Source organism: Tyto alba, unplaced genomic scaffold (assembly GCF_018691265.1).
Source record: "Tyto alba isolate M040663 unplaced genomic scaffold, T.alba_DEE_v4.0 Super-Scaffold_27, whole genome shotgun sequence".
Classification (NCBI taxonomy): Eukaryota; Metazoa; Chordata; class Aves; order Strigiformes; family Tytonidae; genus Tyto; species Tyto alba.
The window spans coordinates 12,960,460-12,967,658 of NW_024881301.1; positions in this window are offsets into that span (position 1 = coordinate 12,960,460).

Consider the following 7,199-nt stretch of genomic DNA (forward strand, 5'->3'; position numbering starts at 1 on the left):
TTGAGTGAGTGGCAGGTTTTTTTTTGGTAGCAGGGGAAGGGGCTACAGCGGTGGTCCCTGTGAGAAGCTTCCTGAAGCTCCCCCAGCTCCAAGTCAGCCCCACCTCTGCACCAAGGACCAAGGCTGAGCCAATCAGCTGCGCCTCTGCAATAACGTATTTAAGAAGGGACGTGGTGAGGAGGAGTCGGACTTGTGAGGAGGAGTTGTGGCAGCTGCATGAACACCAAGGTCAGTGGAGGAACAGAGGAAGAAAAGAGGGGGGGAGGTGTGCTGGAGCAGAGACCCCCCTGTATCCTGTGGTGAGACAGCAGGGCGGCCCCCCCCCACCCATGAACATCTACGGTGGAGCAGACACTGATTTACAGACTGTGAGAGGCTTTGCATAGATGACTAAGGTGATTACGCCTGAAGGAGGCCAGGACCCTGTGGGAAGAAGCATCCCCCGCTGTTGTAGTTCAGCGCTGAGAGGATTGCAGCATGTGGGGGTGTCCGAAGCCAGAGCAGCTCAGGAGGGGCTGCAGCCCATGGGAAGGACTCCAGTTGGAGAAATTTGGTGTCCCACATCAGAGCAGTGTGGGGAAATGCTGTGCCCCATGGAAGGGCTCATGTTAGAGAAAGTTTGTGGAGAACTGTCTCCTGTGAGAGAAGGACCATGTTGGAGCAGGGGGAAAAAGTTCCAGAAGGTCCCCCTACCAAAGATGGAAGAAGCGACAATACTGACTGCACCCCCTATCCCCTGACCCCTGTGCCACTGAGGGAACAAGTAGAGATATTGGGATCAAAGCTGAGCCCATGAAGAAGGGAGAGGTGGGGGGAAGGTGTTCTCAAGATGTGGCAGTGCTTCTCACTGTCCTACTCTGTTAAGTGTTGTTGTTAGTGTCTGTAATAAATGTATGTTCTTTTTTTCCTTTCCCTAACGAGTCTGCCTTTTGCCTGTGACCATAATGGGTGAGTCATCCCTCCCTGTCCTACCTCAAATCCCAAGTTTAGCTTATTTTTCTCTTCTCATCGCTGGGAGGGAAGGGAGGAGTGAGCAGCTGTGGTGCTCAGCTGCCCTCTGAACTCAAACCACGACAGATGGATATTGCTGAACGCAGACTATGAGTTACATACCATAGCAGACCTCTTGACTTAAAACTGGTCTCAAGGTAACTTTGAAGAACTGATGGACTACATTGTTGTCTCTCTTGTTACTGTAAGTGCTTAGAAAGTTAGAGTGTTCCCACATCCCCAATATTAACACAAGTCTATCCTTTCATGTAACTTCATGTTGAAGTGATAACTTTGGAGATGATAAAGTAGTTATGAACTTTGATATAATTTCCTTTACATTATCTAGGGTTCTCCAACATTCTGTCAGCTGCAAATTATGTGCAGGTGGTACTGCTTTTTAGCACAAGACCACCTTGTAGCAACACATGACTCCATAACCCCACAGATCAGTTATGGTATTTCTTTCATAACGGTATTTCCACAGGTCTCCTCTGTCAGGCTCAGAGGGCAGCAGGACTGTTTGCTTTTCAGATTTAAGCTGCCACACTCAAATTATACTCACCCTACTTTCTTTATATTACATGCCTATACAGTGGCAGTTTGATTTTAAACTAGCGGTGTTAATTTGAGATTTTGGCTAGATTTGATGCTTCCCCCTTTGGCTGTTGCCTTCACAGATATCACAGGAAAACAGAGTTTTCATTATCATGTATTGACTCAAGGGGTGAGAAGACCTTTGCTGCTAGATAAAACATGCTCTATCTTGAAATCTGTGTGATTCTCTTTTATAAGTATTAATGCTGTGGGTTGTGAGTTTGGATTTTTTTGGGGGGTAATATTCTAGACTTGTTTACTTTCACAGGTGTTGGATTTTTTATTTTTCTTATTTTTTTTTCCCTCACCTGTTTTTTGTGGTATTTTTCCTCAGATATTTATATGCCCACTCAGGAAACCAACAAAGTCCATGTGCACATCACTTTCTGCTCAGGAAAGTTCTTAAATATAGCAGGCAAGTGCCTAGCTCCCACTGAGGTCTCAGTAACCTACTGACATGTTTAAGCTTTTGTTTGTGTGTGTTCTTACACAGCAACTTCTATTTCCTTTTTCTGAGAGAATTTGGTAGATTAAATCGCGTACCGTTTGGTAGATGATGACGTGGTGTTATAAATGACTGGTGAGATCTGAACCTTTTTGCTCTGCTTTACTGCTTCTGTCAGTACTAAGTAAATGAAACAGCGAGGCCCTGGTCACCCAGCCAGGCACCTGGCATGGAGGGGAACTGGCATAGCACAGGTCACATCTATACAGCTCATCTCTTCTCCCACTAAAGCAGGATGGCCCTGTCTCTACTACTTATTGTGGTCATCCCTGGCTCACTGCAATTTCCAGAATGACGATGGAAAATTGCCTCTGGGAGGGTTGGCTGCATTGGGTCCTGTTATTACATACACACTGGAACAAGGGATCGCAAGGGTGGTGGATGGCTCTCTGGGTAGGAGTATTTGGTACCTGGGTTGGAGAAAAGATTGGATTCTGGATCCTGAGGCAGGTTGTTCAACCTTCATTACAAGACATTTATGGTTTTAGAAGATTTTTTAAAAATCTAGCTCTAAATTTTGTCACTCTTAGCTAGCTTTGTTGGAGTATTATTATTTGAGTAAAATACTGAACTTAAAGTGAGGAAAATCTAATTAAAACCATTATAAGATTTTGTATCAGCATTATAAGAAAGATAAATATACAATTACCGTGTTCCCATGCTAGTTTCACAGTCTCATTCATCCTGCTATTGCCTTCTTAGACAATATTTCAGCATAAATAAAAGCCTCTGCAGTTTGACTGAACTTGCTTGGCCCATCCTAAAGAATGAGTATGGTAGTGCAAAGGATGCAGACATGCTACTGCATGTCTGCAGAGAGATAAGTCTTGTATTGTGCAAAAGGAAGCAAATAACAACTTGCTTCTGAGTGTAAACTGGAGCAGCTGTGGACTGCAGCAGCCATCTATCCAGTTTAACTGGTTACATGCAGTGGGTCCATGTGGTAGCATTCAGCATGAAATCCTGTGCCTGATCTTCTTAGTAGGCTTGAGGAGCTAGTGTCGGGGAGCTGGGGCGAAGATGAGGCAGGATCCAAAGGCAAAGCTGGAAGTACACCAGGCAAAAGAGAAGTGAGATGGAGGTTAGCTTTCACCTTCTGAGCACAATTTAACATTAGAGCTCAAGAAAAATGTTTATACCATGTTTTGAGTGACTGACCTGACTGTTTCAGCCCAGTTGAGCGTGCCATCCTGCACACCGGGGCTTTGCAGGAGCAAGGCCCCTGGCAGCAGTGGGCTTCAGCTGCCAGGGCTGCAGAGTGGAGCTGTGGGGGGGAGTGGGGGCTGACCTGTGTGGGGAGGGAGAGGGGCTTGGCCATGGTGTTGCTGCCAGTATCCCCTTCTCTCTGTACTTCATCCAGAAATCTCATTTATCTGAAGATACAGATGTTGTCCAAGTGGTATAAATGGTTAGCTTTCAGTATGTGAATAAATGTGGAGAAGACAGTTTACGAGCCCGGGACAAGGCAGGGTCTGGAGGTGGCTGTGGAGAGTGGGGAGTTACACAGTGACACTGGCCTTATCCTGTCCTCTGACATAGTCATTTGGGGTTGTTAATGGAGGACTACAGGCATTTGCTCTTATGTGCTCGACAGATACAACCCAGGATGCCACCAAAGAGTGGGTCTTAATGGTCCTTTTCTCTGTACATGTTGTCCTTCAGTCAGAAACCAGGGTGCTTATCACTTGGTACGTATACTGATCCTGGTGTCATTTGAGTGTTCATATTCACACTTACCACTGCCTGATGGGGAAAAAAATGTAAATAAATTTCACATATTTTATTTTAAATCTGAACTGCTAAATGACATCTGATGTTCTGGGCTATTTGTCCAGTAGGATGCAAAACTGACTAGTCATCTCTGGCCTCTTTAAAATCACCAAGAGATACTGGAGGGAGGTGAAGGAGTGCTGCAGAAAGGTTGGGTGGCTTGATGAGCACTCTCCTCCCACCATGGTGTAGCAACAGCAGCTCTGCCTCCTTTGGAGGGGATGGTATTTCTATGTTTGGCAGCTCAGGGCTTTGGCTTTTACTGCTGTCACCTGTGCCATGGGAAGGTGCAAGGAGCAGGAGACATGTAAGGCATTTGTACCATCCCTCTGAGAGCTGCAGAATAGGTCAGAATGTGAGGAGCTGCTCTGGGCCACCGAGGGCTGGGGGCAGAGAGTGGGCATGCATGGTCTGTGAGTTGGCAGTGTCAGAGCTGAGGTGTTCTCTCACTGCAACTTCTGCTCAGCGTCTCACCCGGCAGAACGACCCACTCTGAAATATCTTGCTGTGGGAAGGCAGGACCTTGCCACGGATGCCTGCTGGGTGTTAGCAAATGTGTGCTCCTTACAGGGAGTGACTTTTGAAAGCTGCTTCTCGCCCCACCCCATTGATCCAGTTTTGCTCTACTGGCCAGTGAGGGATCAAGAGGGGAAGCAGGAGCACATGGGGGAAATACAGACACCTTTTCCTATGGACAGTGATTTAATGCATGAAAAAACAACTGACAACCCCTTCCCTGTGGTACCAGGGAAAGCTTCTCCTGTGACCCTCTCCCCCACCTTTTCTACCTAAAAGCTTCTCTTTTTTTCTGCACTATACTAAACAACGTGTATTTAACTAAGCCTTGCTAATGTCTGAGCCATAACTAGGGCAGGGAGTTTTCCAGAAAAAAATGAGAAATTCTTTCTAATGTGATTACTGATTGTGTGAAGTGTGAGCTGTCTCAGGGAGGGGGAAGGTAGGAGGGCATGAACGGAAGCAATATGGTCTTTAGCAGGTGATGGGGAGAGAAGAATCTAATGAGAATCATAGAAACACTTGAAAGCTTTTTAACTCCATACAGGATTTTCAGGAGCTGTTGATAGGAAACAGTAGTGACCAACTGACAGTTAAAGAGATGAAAGGAAGCCCTTCGGATTAAGTAAGATTTAGGAAATAAAAGGATTAGTGCTAGACAAAAGCTAGATTTAGGGGTTTATTTAACTAGTGCAGTGTGGCATGATGGGATGTGGTGTATCAGAAAGGAGATGAAAGACAGAATAAAAAGACGAATGTGGGAGGTAGTAGGGAGGCAAGGAATCAGCACAACATCTCCAAAAACCCTTCACAAATCTTCTTATAATTGAAAATGGCACCGGAAAAAAAGGAAAAAAAAAAAAAACAAACCAAACATGTTTCATTAGCAGTCCCAGGTTTTCTTTACATAGTAACAAGAAGTGTTACAATGAAGAGAAATCTTGTGATGGGTCTGTCAGCTCAAATCCCTGCCACAGGAGAGGGGAGCTTATGTTGTCAGTCTACTCGCACATATAGATTAGGTGCCTGATTAGGTAAAATCAGATTTATGTAAAATTATCACTCTTATATTCATAAATCATTGTGCTCTTAAGTAGGGGATGCTGAAGGACCATTCTTGTTTAAGAGATCTCCATTTGGAAGACTCTAGTGAAGTTGATGGTAGTCATAGAAATTAGGGGTATGCACGTGTTGGTGGAGCCACAAGCCTAGAACTCCTCCAGGTAGCATCTGTCACAGGAATATTTCATCTTGTACCTGAAAAACCAGGACTGATAGGTTTCCAGGACCCAACTTCTCCACTTCTGGCTGAATCATCTATAGGTGACCATTTGTACTATTAGGGAGGCATAGAAAAAATGGTTACAGTAAAGAATTTTACTCAAATGGATCCATTGTTTGCTTAGCGACTCCTCCAAAGTCTGCTGAATACTGTAGAGTGGATAACAGCAGGTTTGTCTCAGACTTTAAGACAGTGTAGTCAGGTAATTGTGGATGCTCTTGGCTTCTTGAAAGCGTTGTGTGGAGAAAACACCACCTCTCTGTTCCAAAGATGTTGTTAATCCCAATCTCCAGACTAGTTATGGACCTCTCCAGTGTGTTTGAGGTTATCAGAGGAAGAACAAATGCACCCTTTCCCCCCCCTTTAGGTCTCCAAAGTAAGAATGGATAATTTTCTTGTCTAGGTGCAAAAGAAAATTTATTTTGTGGCCTCATTTGAGGAAAATTGTTTACAATCATAGGTAGTTATGACTGGACTAGGAATGTTTATAATGCTTCGTGGATGTTCAAAGTAATCCATATTTCTTCTGCCAGTGTCTCTGGAAAGATGTTAGCATAGAAGTGCTTCTTTGGACAATACTTTCTTTTCACTTGTGTTGTTATCATACAGGAATGCACATAGGGTTTACAAATAGATAATAAGGTTAACAAAAAGAATTTAAAAGTTAGGAAATGCCTTTATTTAAGTTTCGTGGGAACCTTTTATATGGTACTTTGTGGTTTGGTCCCTAGGATGGCCCAGAGTAGTTTTTTCACGGAACTCTGACCTGAGTAAGAAATATAGAGATAAATAATAGATTTAAATTTTATTTTTTGATTGCTTTGTATCTTTTATACTGCTCTCTGTAAAGAGATTTTTGTTCCAATTGGCTTTGGATGAAAATGGAAGCTTGACTGAAAATTTACAGAAATTTTAAAAAGAGATATTCTATTTGTTCAGAAAAATGGCCTTCAATATACTGACCAAATAAGCAAATTTTAATATTTTTTTTTAATCTAAATCACTCTTTTCATTTATTTTATTATTGGTTCTGTCCAGTTGAATGAAAACAGTTAAAAGTTGTTTTTCTTAATAAGCTGGTCACCTTATTATTAATACGAAAGTAATATGGTCCCCGTGCAGACATGACTTTAAAGGTACTTAGATGTCTGCTTGGATTTTCCAAAACACCTAGCTGGATGAAGTGTCTAATAACTCATGATGTCAAGGAGCATAAGTCAGCATCTGTAAATGCTTAGGTACCCTTGAAATTGAGGTTTTCAAAATTTGCTTTAAATAACTTGCCTGCAGCCTCAGACTCCTTGACTGTGTCTTCCCACTTCCAAGCAAATGCAGTCAAGTCCAAGGGGCAGAAGTGTCACTCTTTGGACCACCCTGCAGCATAAGTCCTTCCTGGCCTCCGAGATCCTCAGCCTTGATCGTGCCATGTCCTTGCTTCTGAGGGCTTGAATTTACAGCCCAAACAGATGTCCTGTAACAGCAGGCTTTGTTCATATGCATTTCAGGAGAAGGGTAGGTTTGCTGGTTTGGTTAATTTAT